The following is a 17,708-nucleotide window of genomic DNA, read 5'->3' on the forward strand; positions in this document are numbered from 1 at the left end:
ATCTTGCACATTATAGTCAATGTTGGCTGCATACAAAACCCATTCTTCTAACGGAGCTGATCTGATCTTTAAAGGCAAAAGTATTCTTTTGCATATAGGGTTTGCATTTTCATAAGCTATTGTATATATAATTGATTGTCTTGTTTCTGGATCTGTTACCTGTAATTCTACTGCCCTAGTTAACCTTTGTAAGAAGTCCTGGAACTGTTCTGTAGGTCCCTGTTCTATTCTGGTATAAGCTTCTAGACATTCTCCTGGCTCACGAACCTTATCCCAGGCATTTAATGCTGCTTTTCTGCAAAGAGACAGTATATCGTTATCATATTCAGCCTGAACATGTGGGTCAGCATAAATACTCTGACCAAGAAGCTTATCTAGAGGGGCTTCAAAACCTTCCTTTATGCCCTGACGTTCAAGGAGCTTTGCCTCTTCTCTTACCAATGCCTTCCACTGGATTTGGCATGAATTCTCAAGTACAGCTGTTACCAATAGTTTCCAATCTGTGGGTGTCACCCTGTTAAAGGTTGCCCATGAATGTAATAGCTGTTTTACGTATGGGCTATGGAGACCATATGAGACAACTGATTCTTTAATATTCTTAAGATCCTTCGGCTGTATAGGTTGCCATTCATAAACCATTTGTCCATGAGGGTGTTTCTTAGAAGCTGGCTTTTCTACCATGGTAGCTGGGTACACTAATGGTGTACGAGTAACAACCTTAGAAGAATAGTCACGATACCTGGGTGGAGTAGGTGCCTGGGATTGGAGTGATTCTGCTTCTGAGGCATCCCACTGATCTTTAAGCCTAGCAATGATATCCTTTTGAAAAGTTTCAATCTCCTTAATCATAAAAGATTCTAAGCACGTTAGTGAATCTGTAAATTGCTCTAACTGCTCATCTACACGTTTTTTTAGGTCTTTCATACGATCATCCTTAGACAGCATCTGGATGGCATGGAAACTGCCTTCTAGGTATTGGAGTCTAGATTCCAGGTCATGATTTGCTGATTTTGAGTCCTCAGCAATCGACCGTATGGACCTATGTAATCTGTCAGCCCTGTACTGTAAATTATCTTCCAAACATTCAAATCTAGACTCAAATTTCTGATCTGTTACCTTGGATGCTTCAATAACTGATTGAATGGCATTGTCCAATTCTTCAACCCTATGCTGGGTATTTTGCACCGTTGCGTCTAGTTGATGAGTAACATTGCCTATCTGAGTTTCTAGCTGGCTACAGATATTCTTTAGCTGGTCATGGTCTTCTGACAGCCTAGCCTCTAAGGCCTCAGACATGGAGGATCTCTCTGTGTTTATCTTATCATAAATATGCTGTATCTCATCAGACAGCTCTGTCTTTAGTGTATTGGACACAGAGCCAAGCTTATCATCCAATTTCTGTTCCACTTGCTGCACAATTGTGGTCTGACCTAATCTGTTTTCCAAAACCTCATTGCGTAAAGCTGTTATTTCCTGCAAGCAGGTGGTGAGGTTATTTCTGTCCCTGTTCCTGAGTCCTCTGGCTAGTAATACTATTTGTACCAGCAAGCTGACTGCCATGACAGCATATAGGCCAATAATTGGCAAATTAGCATCCTCCTCAAACAGTGAATTCACGTAATAAGCAAAAACATTACCAATTTCAGCAAATGATAAATATTCCGCCATGATTTTACCTGATTTCTACTCCAGATGTAGTAAATATATTTGACCAGCAGGTAGCACAGGCCTTCAGTTATTCCGAGGCGTTTGGCAGCAGTCGGTCAGCAGTGGAGAGCGGTCACAAAAGCGCCTGCGCTTATCTTAGAGATTATATGGCTTTTCAGCCGCACCTTACAAAAGCGGCTGCGCTTATCTTAGAGAGTATACGGCTTTTTAGCTTTGGCTTTCCCGTTCTGTCGCAAGGGGAAGCCTCTGTTGAAAGCCGAAACTTACTCACCTCTAGGCAGCTAGAAACTGGGTGGATGACTGAGCAGCACAGCTGCCATGGGTCAGCTGCTAGCCGGCAACGCCTGTGGAAAGAGGGTACTTTCCCGGCCTAGGCGGCGGGCCCGATGGAACCCACAGCCTGTCCCAAATGGGGTGTGGGTTTCCAATATCCCACTTCTGACACCAGATATAGTAAGAAATTACCAGTATGGAGTCAGGTAGAAATATAAGGGTATTTAATAGGGAAAAGCCTTACTTACAGAGCGGACCAGCCAGCCGGTGGTAGTCTGTACAGCAAGAAGCAAAGAGAAACCGAAACCGAAAACGCAGTCCCCCTACTCACTCTGACCACGCCCTCACAAGCCCTCAGGTACTCTTGTAGCCAGCCCCTAAGAAGGCGTGGCTACAGCTTCCCCTACAGCAGCCAGTCTCTAAATGCCACTATTGGGCTTGCTTTGAGTAAGAGACCTGGAAACATGCAGTTAATACGGGGCAGGGTAGGCAGTGAGATTGTCTTTCTCTATGTTCACATTGTCTCTGCTGACAGGGACACAGGTAAATGACTAGGATCAGTGAAGGAGGTAACTTAGTTCTACTACTACTGGAAGGGCTGCCTATTGCTGATTTACATTGAGAGGAAATTCTGCTGGTGTAAAAACACAGCTCTAACTTAAAGAGACTAATGGTTTATTCTGGAACCAAATGTGAGTGATGATGACCCAGGAACATAGATTTAGGTCATCCAAATTGGTAAGTCTCCTCCTGTAGAGAAAAGAAAACCTTGACCCCTGTACTTTAAAATTGTATTGAGCATCAGCTTATAATGAAGTGAGGGAGCCTCTGCCACAGACCTCGGGTGGATCAAATCATATTCTTATGCTTTGGTGGTTTAGGTCTAGGGGGTCTCTTTCAACATTCCAGAAAGGATTTTACTTGATAGTCACAGAGGTTAAGTCAAGCACAGAGATTGGCAATAAATGGCCATGGAAGCAGCTACAGATTACCCAGGGAAACATGGCTCCAGATATGCATACTGATCAGTCAGCCTAGTGGTTTAGTTTACATAGCTGTGGCTGTTTTCTTGGAACCTCAGGTCATAACTGGAACCAGAGTGAAAGGAGATCAGGGTAGTGACATATTTTCTATCACACAGAAGACCTGCCTTCCCAGTAGATTTCCTCTTTCAGGAGCGAAGAGCCTGTCACTCCTCAGGCCCATTCAATCTGTACCCCTCACCTGCTCCTGTGGGATGCAGACCTGTGTTTTAACAAAGGGCTTCCTTTAAGAGTTCCTCACAGGACTAAGGATGGTATCTCTGTTTTCTTTACCTGTTACCTGCTCATCTCTCTGTCAATTATTCCTACTATTTGGCAATCCCTTCTGTGAATTTCTGGCCATGAGTGTCCCTCTCTGTTTTAACAATTGTCTCCATTGCTATTGGTTCCCATCCTTTGTTTTCTCCACTCCTTTTCTTCCTTTTCTTTCCATTCCCCCCCCTCTCTCTCTCCTCCCCTGAGCAGAAAATTGAAACACAACACCTAAAGGTGTATAGCAGTGGGCACTGGATTTCCTCTGACCTGTCCTCTCTAGCACCCCTGACCTGCTCCCTGCTTTCTTACTAACAACGTCATATTTGCTTTTCAGCAATATCCAATATTGGACTTTTTGCAAATATTGTAGTACTTTCAATATTTGCCTTCACATCCTCTCCAGTTTAAGTTCATTTAGCGTAAGCTAATGAAGCTTATGCTTCAGGGTGCATCACTTAAAATCCAACCTATGTTTCCCCTCCATCCACTCCTCTCAATCCCTCTCCCCCAGGTCTGCTCTCCCCCAGATCCACTCATCTCCCTTTCCCTTCAGTAAAGATCAGGCCTCCCTGTCAAGTGGACATGGCATAACAATTTCACTAAGACTAGGTACAAACCTTCAGATCAGAGCTTGGTGAGGAAACCCAGTAGGAGGAAAAGGGTCCCAAGAGCAGGGACAGAGACACTCCCCACTACTTTTAGGAGTCCAACAAGGACACCCAGCTACACAACCATAACATACATGCAGAGGTCCTAGGTCAGACCTATACAGGCTCCAAGATTGTTTCTTCAGTCTCTGTAAGCCCCTATGAGTCCTGTTTAGTTAATTCACTGGGCCATTTCTCATGGTTTCCTTGACCACTCTGTCTCCTACAACCATTACCCTTCTTCTATGTGGTTCTCGGAATTGTTTGGCTGTGGGTCTCTGCATTTACATCCATCAGCTTCCGGGTGAAGCCTCTATGATGATGTTTGGGATAGGCCCCAATCTATGAGCATTGAAAAATACTGGATTTTAGGATTGAATATTAGGATTCAATTCATTGACTTTTTTTGGTTCTATCCCCGTCTCTGGGCTCATGAGTCTCTGGTTCTTTGCCAGTGTCAGGCATGGGCTCCCTCTCACATCATGGGCCTCAAGTTGGATCAGTTATGAGTTGGGCACTCCCACAAGTTCTGAGCCACCATTATCCCAAGCACATATTGCAGGCAGAATAAATTATATGTCAAATGTTTTATGGTGGAGTTGATGTCCTAATCCCACAATTGGATGCCTTGCCTTGTTAAAGAAGATGGCCATTTCAGGCTCTGTATTCACCATTAGTAGGAGTCTTCACTAGGGTTAGCCTCATAGATTCCAGGAAGTTTTCACTGCACTAGGTTTCAACATTGCCCCTGAAATGTCCCCCAATTCCAGTAATCTCTCCCTCCATTCCCCTTCTACAACATAATCTCTCCTGTTCCTATTCCCATGTCTCCAGTACACCCCCCAAATCTCTTCTATTTGCCCTTCTGAGGAAGATCCTTGCATCCCCCCTAGAGCCCTCCTTGTTACTTAGCCTTTCTTGGTTTGTGAATTATAGCATGATTATCATTGACTTAACAGCTAATACCCACTGATAGATGACTACATACCATGCTTGTCTTTCTGGTTCTGGGTTACCTCACTCGGTGATTTTTTTTCTCGTTTCATCCATATGCCTCCAAATTTCAGATGCCATTTTTTAACAGTTGAGTAAAACTCCAGTGGATAAATGTACCATATTTTCCTTATCCATTCTTTTGTTAAGGGACATATAGGTTGTTTCCAGTTTCTGGCTATTATGAATAAACCTGCTGTGAGCATAGTTGAACAACTATCCTTGTTTTAGGATGTAGCATCCTATGCATATATGCCCAGGAGTGGGATAGCTGGGTCTTGAGGTGTATTGATTCCAATTTTCTGAGGAGCTGCCATATTGATTTCCATATTGTCTGTACAAGTTTGCACTCCCACCAGCAATAGAGGAGTGTTTCCCATGCTCCACATCCTCTCTAGCATGAGCAGTCATTTTTTTATCTTAGTAATTTTAACAGGAGTAAGATGGAATCTCAGAGTTGTTTTGTGTTTCTAAATTTGACAGCAGTGGGAAAATCACATAAGTGGACTCATTAGATTTGTTTCTTTCTAAGTTGCTTCTTTCACATAATATAATAGTGTCAAGACTTACTATTGCTAGAACATGTAGCATTTTCCCTTTGTTTTTAGAGTTCAATAATTTTATGTGTATAACAATTTTGTTAGCTATTTATCAGTACACAGAAACCTTTGTCTGCTGTGACTAATGCTAATATGAATATTGGTATAAAAATCTGTTTGAGTTCATGCTATTATTTTAGCTTATATTCTGCTTGCTGCCATCAAATACTCAAGTGAAGCAATTTCAGGAAGAAGGGTTTACTCTGGCTCACAGTTAAAGGGCGATTAGTTCATTATGGCAAGAAAGACTTGACACAGTAGCTCCATCCATTTCAGTAGAAGCTTATGCATTATTCATATCACACCTAGGCAACAAGAAGTATAAGACCCAAGTTAGAGTCACGTTAGTCATCAAGAGTCTTCTACTAGCCTACTTCTGCCAGCCAATCTATACCTTCCAAAGGTTTACATCTCCAAAAATTAACACTACCTATGGGGGACCAAGTATTAAAACATATGAGCCTGAGGGGGATGTTGTTCTCACAAACCAGAACATTCTGCCTTTGGGACTTATTGGTTTATAGTCATCTCAGGATGCAAAACGCATTGGATTCAATTTCCAAAGTCCTCATAGTCATGAAGTTCTAAGAGCATGTAAAATTTCAATGTCTCTTCTGCGATTCAAATTTTTAGCTGTGATCCTGTGGAAAATCAAAATATTAATTACACTCTTCCAATATATGATAATGTAGAGTAAAAATTCCCATTCCAAAGATAAACATGATGATTGGAAAGACCATACCAAAATAATAATAAAGTCAAGGCAAAGGCCAAACCAAGCTCCACATCCAGCAGCCAAAGTAGGTGGAAGCTTCATTCAGATTCCAATAGGTTGTTTAGTTCTGCTACACTCAGTACCTGTAGCTTTTTTCAGTGAATGCCACACAGTCCTGGCATCTCCTGCATCCTGGAGTATCCACGGCAGCTCATGCTTCACCTTCACACCTTTATTTCCAGGATTCTCACAAATTCAACTTGCTTCTGCAACCTTGGTACAAGACCGGTTGGATGTGTGCCTCTTGCATGCTGAATGACTGGAAACTACTTATTTTTTTGTACTGATACTTTGGTTTCTCTTAGTTGTCCTGGCCTTGAATATGCTAATTTTACATAAATTTCTTGAAATACATGCTACTAACTATATTCATCTCTTTTCTCTTCTATGCTTTGCAGGCTTCTCTCTGGGCTCCACAGTGCAGTCTCACACCAAAGGAATCTGGATGTGGTGTGTGCCTCATCCCCAGAAGCCAGACCACACCCTCATTCTTCTTGACATTGAGGGCCTGGGAGATATTGACAAAGTAAGAATTGAGGACTGTTTGCAATTCATCCCCTCATCTCTTACATTAGGTAGCTTTTAATGTCATTTCATCTATATTTACCTATCGTGAATAAGTTTAGCTAACAGAGTTGAGGAAAAAATTTACAAGGATCCTAGAAGAGCAATGTGGTTAAATAAACAGTGTTCAGTGGACTAACAAACAGGCTAGCAGCATTAGTGAGAATCATAACAAACAAAAATACACATAAAATTGTCATTTTCTTTGGAAATTGGTATTTGAATTTGGATGCCTTTCATAGATAATGAATATTACATAGGTTTTTCAAATTCTTCTAGAAGCACTGTAGGTGGTCATACTCTTGTGTTCTGACTTCCAGCATGACAACCAGAATGACTGCTGTATCTTTGCCCTGGCTATACTTCTAAGCAGCATCTGTGTACAACAGTGTGGGACCCATCAACCAGCAGGCCATGGACCAGCTGCTGTATCCTTTCTGTAGCACAGAGCATAAACACTCACACCACACACACACACACACACACACACACACACACACACACAGGGGGCGGGGGTGGGGAGGACTGAAAGACGGAGACTCTTCTGCTAACAGGACAGTGGTCTATGTATCCTGTAGAGTTAAATTATGTATATGTACACACACACACACATACTATATATATCCAAATGCAGAGGGTCATGATCGTGGCAATGTCAGACATGTATCACTCAGTTGATAATTAGATCAGAGAAAGGCCTCGAAAAGTGTGGGAATGGATTAGGCTAATGTGAGGATTTGGAACCTGTGTGTTCACCTTCTTCCTTAGCTTCTTAGATTTGTAACAGAGCTGACAGACTGGATCAGAACAACATCTTCACCTCATAGCAATTTGGAGTGAGGACTCAACTCAACTGAGTTTGTGAGCTTCTTCCCTGACTTCATGTGGACTCTGAGGGATGTGACCATAAGGTTTGAAGCCGATGGGCAAAGCCTCACAGCAGACGAGTACCTGGAGAATTCTCTGACTTTCAAGCAAGGTGCCTGGTTTGAGTTTTTTTCAGGTGTTAATAGTCACTATTTTACTTCTCTAGATTATTTCTAAGTAGTTTTTGGTGTCTGTCTCAATATGTCAATTTCAATGATTGTGTTCCCTGGTGATGGAGACATGTCTACTCTGTACCGTGAGCAGACTGTTTTACTCTCTCTCTCTCTCTCAGATTGTGTAGAGATGGGCACTGCCAAGAACATGGAGCAGAAGGAACATTTATTGGGGAAAATCCATAAGTTACACATTAACACCCTACTAGGTGTATGGCTGTAATTTCTTGACTTTCTCCAGGCACCAGCGAAGAAGATGAAAATTACAACTTGCCCTGACTCGGTATTCAAAAGTTTTTCCCTAAGAAGAAATGCTTTGCCTTCTACCTACCCACTGAGTGGAAGAGGCTTTCGGAGCTTGAGAACCTGCATGATGATGAGTTGGATTCTGACTTTGTGCAGCAGGAAACAGAATTCTGTTCCTTCATCTTCAGCTCTTCCAAGGCTAAAGCTCTCCCAGGAGGCATTGAGATCAATGGAGCTTGTGAGTCTCCTGCCCAGTCCTGCTTGATAGCTTTAGAGAGTACACTCTGGTGACAATGCCCTTACACTTCACTTTTTGACAGTTTTCCCATATTCTAGACATCCTGAACTAATATTTAAATTGTGAGGTAAGAAAATGCACTGTCTTAAAAAATGTATGTAGGCTAAAGCAAAATGATTCAATTAATATCATTTATCTACTAATATGGACTTGCATTACACAATTTGTCATCCAAAGACATATATGTTACTATTTAGCTTCAATGTAAGTTGATTTTAAAGAGTACAAACTCAATGCATGTGTTCGTATTTTGACAGCAAAATTGCTATATAAACCTAGTTCCTAGTGATAATGGGGGCAACAGATACAAAACATTTTGTTTGGCTTAAAGTTCTGTTGGACAATAGTGAGGTTGGCTAAATTGGAAGTGTGCATTTGCTAGCAGGCTTATTCATGCTATTGAAGAGTGTATTTATTATTCATGGACATGCTCAGAACTATAGAATATGGAGACTTCTTTACCCTAAAACAAATGTCATCCCCTGTTTTCCAAATGTCAGACTAGTGAAACTAGTGCTCACATACATCAATGCCATCAGCAGTGGGGATCTCCCCTGTATGGAGAATGCAGTTCTGGCCTTGGCAAAGATAGAGACATTGGATGCAGTGCAAAAGGCCATCACCCACTATGACCAGCAGATGAGCCAGAGGATGCAGCTGCCATGGAGACCCTCCAGGAGCTGCTGGATCTGTACAGGACCTGTGAGAGAGAGGCCATAGAAATCTTCCTCAGGACTTCCTTTAAAGATGAAGATCATTCATTTCAAAAGGAATTAATGGTAAATATATGCCATGTTTAAGTGGATAGTGAAATGTATGCCATGTTTAAGTCGATAGTGAAATTCAAAATAGTATGAGGAAATATCAGGCATTTACTTTGAGAATCACTTGCCACTAAATGGTAATAGTCATCTTTTTAATAATCATTAAAATATGAGGCTCTGTCATAAGTATGAGGAGTCTTCTAGGAGAATTGCCTCCAGCTCTGGATTCAACAAAAACTTTTCTCTTATTCCCGTTTTGCTTCCTATTTTTTGGTTAAAGGGTCAGCTAGAAAAGAGTTGGAAGGACATAACAAGAATGTGAGATTTTAATGATTATTAAAAAGATCTTTCTTATTATGGACTCAAATTTTGAAGTTTTGAAATAAACTTTTTAATTTTATATTTGTATAAATATTGTATTATTTATACTCTTCATTCTAATTGCACACATATGAGAGATGTTTGAAGGATTCAATTTGATAAGATGACTCCTGTCATCATACTGATTTATTGTCAAAATAAACCAGAGCAAAGAAACTTAACCAGGCAGATATCATATCACATGTATTTCCTTTATAGTGGTGATTGATCTGCTTTGAGATGAAGCTATTTCAATCAAGTGTTGTAAAAGTAGATCTGATTGTGCTAAACACCCTTTAGATGGGTTGCATGAGAAAGTCCAGGTTGAGGGAAAATATGAGGCTCTGTCATAAGTATGAGGAGTCTTCTAGGAGAATTGCCTCAAGTTCTGGATTCAACTAAAGCTTTTCTGTTACTCTTGTTTTGCTTCCTATTTTTTGATTAAATGCTCAGCTAGAAAAGAGTTGGAAGGGCATCTGTAACAAGAATATGAAATTATCATTAGACCAGTGCTCAGAGTTACTTCAGAACATCTTCAGCCCTCTAGAAGAAACAGTGACAAAGGATGCTTATTCTCAGCCAGGTGGATATCTTCTCTTTGTTGAGGAGACAGATGAGCTGGCGAAATGCAACTTAGGAAATCCAGGAAGGGGACACAGGTAATCAAGCCTTGTCCATTAACACTGAGAGGCTACTGGCATGCCTGCTTAGAACACCAGTGTGACCAGATGTCATGCACATGAATGTATGTTTTTGTACACAGTGTGCTCAGTTTCTAAACCATTCAAAAACCTGCCAAGGGAGTCCATTGATGATATCAGATTGGTCAAGTTCTTATCAAAGGCAGTACTTTCAAATAGCATGGATTATGAGGTAACCCACAGTTACAGCGAGACATTTGATGTTACAGAGAACAGAGATGCAACAGTAGTGGCTTAAGCAGAAATGATACTTTCTAAGCTTCAAATGGCTTTAAGGGAAACAGGATCTATGAGTGCAAAGACGGTCATCTTCTCTTTTTCCATGTGTTACCTCTGCATTCAATTCCCTCCTTTCCTGCCCTGTTTAAATTCCTCTAATTTTGTTTTACCCATGAAGGCCTCATTCTTGAGCATCTTCAGTCAACATGAAACCATAGTTTTAGTGTTTCAAATAATGGAAATGGCTCTACATTTGAAGAGCAGCAACTTCCTTTGTTTCAGTGTTCCTATAACTACTTACAAGACTCCTTCTAGAAGGTTTGCATTTGTGGCAGCATGTGACAGGAAGACTTGAGCTCTAGCACTTCAAAATACAAGAAGCATAGTTCCTTGATGGCAAGATGACAGAGACAGACAGAAACAAACACTCGTACCATTTCCTTCTGTTAACATGTGTTCTTGGGACTCCAAGGCTCAAGAGATTCTACAGATGTACTTGCAGTCCAATATGGTTATGGCTGAGGCAATTCTATACAGAGAGATCGTGCTTTCACAGTAAAACAATAGGAGATTGAAGGTGAGAACTGACCCAGGAAGCTCTATGTACTATCTCTTAAGTATTTCAACACTCTCCACTAAATCTGTTGTCATTAAACCAGAGCAAGATTATCTTGGCTTCTGAAGTCATTGCTGAGTTTGGCAAACACACTCATTAACATTATGTTTGCCACAAAGAACAAACAGTCCTATGTGGCTCCCTTTAGGAAGTCACACATCTTGCTCTTCAGAAGTGGGAACAAGGGAAGATAATAATTAAAAGGTCTGTACTTTTCTTCCCTTGTTTTCCTCAGTGGAACAAGCAAAAGCCGAGTCTGCACAGGCTGCTGTAAAAATACTGAAGGAAATGGAAGAGAAGCACTTGCAGATGATGAAGGAGAAAGAAAGATGTCACCAGGAGCGAGTAGGGCAGTTGACTGAGGAGATGGAGAGGGAAAGAGCTCAGATAGTAGAGGAGCAAGAGGGGATTCTGGCTCATAAATTACAGGTATTGACTTGTGATTCCAGCTTCAATATCCACTGTCTTTTTCAAAAGCACAGTGTAGGGCTAAGTATCACAGTATACCTTAGTCTTCTACTTTCATTTTCATGAACTATTACTCCAAATGCAACTCATTTCATTAAATATTGCAGAAATCCCTCCTGCCTGGGCCACTAAAATATTAATTGCAATTCTGCAGGGCCATTTATCTGAGGGAGTCAATACATTCTTGTCATTCTTGATAATGATGGTGGCTTCCTTTGACTGTTGTAGTCCAAGAAAGGGCAGCTTTGGGTTGACCTTTCTTTCTCTTTTTAAAATTAACTTTTCTTTCTTTATTTTACATAGTGACAACAATTTCCTCTTTCTCTTCTCCTTGTGTTCATACCTGCCCCCTGACTCCCTTTCCATCCGCTCACTTCTCTGTCTCCATTCAGAAAGTGACAGTCCTCCCATTGGCTTGAACATAGCAGGGTTCATCAAATTGAAGTAGGACACAGATCTTGCCCCTGTATAAAGGCTGGGCAAGTTAACCCAGCATGGGGAACAGGTTTCCAAAAGACAGCTAAGCACCAGGGACTGGTCCTGATCTCACTGCCAGGAGCCTTACAAACAGACCCAAGCTACACGACTGTCACAAACATGCAGAGGACCCAGGTCAGTCCCATGAAGGCTCCATAACTATTGGTCCTGAGTCCATGAGCTCCCAGAAGCTTAGGTCAACTGTCTCTGTGGATTCCTCCACCATAACCTAGACCCACCCCCACCCCTGGCTCATACAATCCTCATCCCTTTCTTCAGGAGGACAAACAGAGCTCTGCCCAGTACTTGGCTATGGATCTCTGAATCTGCTTCCATCAGTTCCTGGACAAAGACTCTGAGATGAGGGTAGTTACCAATATGATTACAACAGATGGCCAGTTCAGGCACCCTCTCCACTCTTGTTAGTGGTCACCCTTGTGGATTCCAGAGTGTTTCCCTGGTACTAGTTTTTACCCTACCCTGCATCCTGCACCTTACACTGCCTCCTGTACTCAGTCTGCCCACCCCACTCCCTCAAGTTCCCAATCCCCTCTACTTCCACCAATGCACCCAGTGTCCCCAGGAGATCTCATCTGTTGTCCCTTCCCAGGAAAATCCATGCATCCCTCTGTGGGCCATCTTTGTTATCTAGCCTCCCTGGGGCTGTGGATTGTAGTCTGGTTATCCTGTACTTTACTCCTAATATCCACTTATGAGTGAGTACATACCATATGTGTTTTTCTGTTTATGGGTTACCTCACTCAGAAACATTTTTTCTAGTTCCATACATTTGCCAGCAAATTTCATTAAGTCATTGTTTATTCCAGCTGAGCAATTCTCCATTGTGTAAATGTAGCACATTTTCCTTATCCATTCTTCGGTGGAGGGACATCTATATTGTTTCCAGGTTCTGGCTATTATGAGTAATGCTGCTATGAACATAGTTAAGCAAGTGTCCTTGTGGTATAATTGAGCATCCTTTGGATATATGGCCAAGATTGGAAGAGCTAGGTCTTGAGGTAGTTTGATTCCCATTTTTCTGAGAAATCACCATATTGATTTCCAAAGTAGCTGTACCAGTTTGCACTCCAACCAGCAATGGAGGAGTGTTCCCCTTTCTTACATCTTCTCCAGCATAAGCTATCTGCTGTCCTTTTGTTTAAATTTCAGTCAGGATGGAACATGAATGAAGAGATTCATTAGTCACATGGAGTTTATTGAAAGAAAGGGAAGAAAAAAGGGGGAAGGGGAGAGAGAGAAAGAAGTGGAGAAGAGGGACAGGGAAGGGAGATCAAAGAAGGAGAAAGAGAGGAGGGGGCAAAGGGAGAGAGTGAGAGGAGAGAGAGAGAATGAAGGGGGGAGAGAGAGTGAACATGTAGAGTTTCTCACTTAAAAGTGGAAGCTTGCACACCTGTACTATGCAGCCCTGTAACTCATGGCATAGCCATGATGTGGCCATGCAACACAGGGCCCTTTGAGCTGCCTAGGTATCTGCCTGAATGCCGATATGAGTATCCCACCCATTGTCAGAGGGCCGGGTCAGCATAATGCTGAGGTTCCAACACTATCAGGAGTGTTTTTGATTTTAGCCATTCTGACAGGTGGTGAGAAGGTATTTCAAAATTGTTTTGATTTGCATTCCTCTAATGTCTAAAGATGTTGAACAATTCTGTAAATGCCATTTGGCTATTTGAGATTCCTCTGCTGAGAACTCTCTGTTTAGATCTGTACCACATTTTAAATTGGATTATTTGGTACTTTGATGTCTAGTTTCTTGAGTTCTTTACATATTTTGGAGATCAGCCCTCTGTCAGATGTGGGTTAGTGAAGATATTTTCCCATTCTTTAGGGAGTCATTTTGTCTAATTGACTGTGTCCTTTACCTTACAGAAGCTTGTCAACTTTGGGAGATCTCATTTATTAATTGTTGTTCTCAGTGTCTATGCTACTGGTGTTATAGTCAAGAAGCAGTCTTCTGTGCTAATGAGTTCAAGGCTAGTTCCCACTTTATCTTCTATCAGGTTCAGTGTAACTGGATTTACATTGAGGTTTTGATCCACTTTGTTTATGACAATAGATATGGATATATTTGCCATTCTTCTACATTCTCATCTCCAGTTATGCCAGCACCATTTGTTGAAGATGCCTTCTATTTTCCATTGTATGATTTTGGCTTCTTTCTCAAAAATCAGGTGTTTGTAAGTTTGTGAATTAATGTTAGTGACTTCACTCCATTGATCCACATGTCTGTTTTTAGGCCAATACCAAGCTGATTTTTTATTACCATAGCTCTATAGTAGATCTTGAAGTAAGGGATTATAATACATCCAGAAGTTCCTTTATTGTACAGGATTGCTTTAGCTATTCTTGACATTTGTTTCTCCACTTGAGGTTAAGCACTGTTCTTTGAGGTCTGTGAAGAATTGTATTGATTTTGATGGGGATTGTGCTGAATCTATAGATTGATTTTGGTAAGATTGATATTTTTATTCTGTTAGTCTTACCTACCCAAAAACATGGGAGATCTTTCCATTTTTCTGAAATCTTCTTCAATATATTTCTCCAAAGATTTAGAGTTTGTGTCCTGTAGATCTTTCACCTGTTTGGTTAGAATTGCCCCAAGATATTTTATAATATTTGTAGTTATTGTAAAGGGTGTTGTATCTCAGGTTAACATTTCCAATATTAATGTTCCCTCTGAATGGATCAATGAAGTCTTGCTCATTGTAATACTGGATCCTCAGGATTTATGTCACCAATTTCAGGAATGAGTTTGGCAACCCCAGGTCTACCTCTCTATTTCCTTGTCTCTGTCTCTCTCTTAAATGGAGCCCATAATCAGGAGATCTAGAGAAGACTCCAAGTTAACAATGGACCCAGCCTATCTCAGAAGGAGATGAAAAGGATAATGGGTGATGAAAATGACCAGAATTCATTATACATATGCATGACATTGTCAAAGAATAATTGTAGCAACAGAGAAAAGCTGATTGTAAATTATCAAAAGCTGATTGTAAAAAGAGAGTGAGTTTGGCAGCTCAGAATAAATTAATCCATCTTGCTATTCTGGTTTCATTACTCAATTTTCTTCTTAGGAACAGGAATGACCACTCAAGGAGGGGATGAAAGAAGTGTGTATAAAACTTCAGAATAAGATTCAGATTATGGAAAAGAGAAACAAAGAAAAAAAGGCACATTGCCTACATGTTGTTATAATCTAAGAATTCACAAGCAGAGCTCTTTCCTCTACAATTTTCTACTCTTGATGCATGCATATCTTTTCTGTGATCAGTTTGTAACAATGAAGCCCAAGGAGGAAAAAAAAGTGTGTTAGCCACTAGCTACACATGGAACTGACTAATGTAATCTAAACAGAACTCTTTGTGAAAAGTCCATCACAAGTTGAGATGCCCTTTCAATTATACCCATCAAGGTGCTATTTAAAATAGGGAGTTACCCACCATAATCTGAATTACTTCAATACTTCCACCATTCTTCTAGATATCTTCAATCCATAGGATTTGCTCAGGGTTTACCTGTACCTTGGGAAGCACCTGGAGTGTTATACATAATAAGATGAATCAGATGGGACTGAACAATGTCTTTGGGTACAGTTCAGGATCAGCATCGTGCCTGCTTTGTGACCAATGACCATGAGAAGGAAGTCCTCATCTTCCACAAGTTAGGACAATAGTCTGTGTTTGTTGTGTAGACTGTACAAGTTCTCAGCTGGGTCACAGCTTTATGGTAGGTAGCCAGTGATCTATGTCCCAGCCACTATCAGAGGAATGCTCACATTCATGCAGCTAACTCATAAATGTATTAGTGATTTAGATTTAGTATCTGATGTTTATAAAATACCTTTGGCTACCACAGCTCTTGCTACTGTTCCATATATAATCATTAAACTTCAATGGCCTCTCCCCCCTGCTCTCTCCTTTCTCCCTCTCTCTGTCACAAACACAGACACACACACACACACACACACACACACACACACACACACACACATAAATATTTATATGGCAAAAGTATTCTATAGTTCATAAAACCATTCACAAGTAAAGCATAAATGCAGTTAACAGAAATGGGATTTTTCCAGTGAAAAATTAAGGTGACAGAATTTTTGTCTATGTAATAGCAATAACAGCAGAAAGAAGGAACTGGCACAGTAATGCTACATTGCTTTTCTCATTCATTTTCCTTCTTGATAGTACATGAAGAAGCTGGATATATCCAGGCTGCCATGAAAATGTTGGAGGAGCTGGGAGTTGGTGGCGCACGCCTTTAATCCCAGCACTCGGGCAGCAGAGACATGCAGATCTCTGTGAGTTCGAGGCCAGCCTGGTCCCCAGAGCGAGTGCCAGGATAGGCTCCAAAGCTACACAGAGAGACCCTGTCTCAAAAAACCAAAAAAAGAGAAAATGTTGGAGGATATGCACAAGATGGAACCGCACATAATGGCTCAGAAAGGAGAGAGTCATCAGGAACACATGAAGTGATTAACTGAGGAAAAGAAAGGCTCTTGGATGTCAGGTATTCCATCCCACAATATTCACACAGAATAGGCAGAGAATATATAAAAATTAACAAAATGTGATTATCCATTGTTAGAAAGTGGGCTGGTTTGATGCTTAATAATGTATGCATTATCTCAAATGAGATAGAAGGGTGATTATTGCATCACACCATTATTTTAGGGTTTCTAATGCTGTGATAAACACCCTGACCAGAAGCAGCTTGAAGGGAAATGGTTCATTTCAGCTTACAACTCTCAGGTCACACTCCATTTTGGAGGGAAGTTAGGACATGACTTGAGTTAGGAACCAGGAGGCAGGAACTGAAGCAGAGACCAGTGCTGCTTATTGCCTTGCTCCTTGGCAGTCTTTAGGCTTTCTCTCAGGATCAGTAAGATAAAGAGAATAAGTATTTCTATATAGATATATTCAGTAACAACAGAATTATAGAAAATGTGTCACTGGATATTTGGTCACGGACTGGAGTTTTGGTTGCATGGAACACTGGATTCAGATGGTACTCAATGCTGTGATATATTTGAACATTTGTAACTAATTAAATCTCTACGAATGATGCCATCTTGGATTTTAAGGTAAGGATTTTATCCAATAATAATTGTATGTATCATAAAAAGGCACACACACACACACACACACACACACACACAGAGAGAGAGAGAGAGAGAGAGAGAGAGAGAGAGAGAGAATTAACACAGAAAAAAACAGAGAAGTGGAGATGGTGATATCAAGTGAAAGAGATAGGGGAAAAGCTGAAGCTGAAGAGACTCCAAAAACATAAAGAAGCAAGGAATAGTGTTATCTTGATGGGAGGCAGACCACTTCTTACATATTTTTGGACCTCTGGCCTCCAAGGTATGAGAGACTAATTTTGTATATTTCAAGCCACTTGATTTTGCATTTTGTTGAGGTATATGAAGAAATTATTAAGACCTAACCACTGAAATATGGCATGATGCCATAACAAATATTTAGACCAATAGTAGTAACTAGAGGTTAATAATGATTGGAAGCCAGAGAATTATAAGAGGCACAGTAAGAAAGTTTTAGATTGCTTTTAAAGCAATGGTGGTAAGACTGTGGACACTAGATTTTCTGGTGAGGGCTTGGAAGGAACCAAGGAGAATGTCATCGACAGTGCCTGTCATCCTAAGGAATAGACACATA

The 17,708-nt window shown here is 40.9% G+C and overlaps 1 pseudogene; it reads left to right on the top strand.

Moving 5' to 3' along the window:
- The first annotated feature begins 1,814 nt into the window (after positions 1–1,814).
- Positions 1,815–15,227, top strand: LOC100763267 (annotated as a pseudogene).
- Positions 15,228–17,708: the final 2,481 nt, after the last annotated feature.

This window comes from Cricetulus griseus (genome assembly GCF_003668045.3).
Source record: "Cricetulus griseus strain 17A/GY chromosome 1 unlocalized genomic scaffold, alternate assembly CriGri-PICRH-1.0 chr1_0, whole genome shotgun sequence".
Lineage (NCBI taxonomy): Eukaryota > Metazoa > Chordata > Mammalia > Rodentia > Cricetidae > Cricetulus > Cricetulus griseus.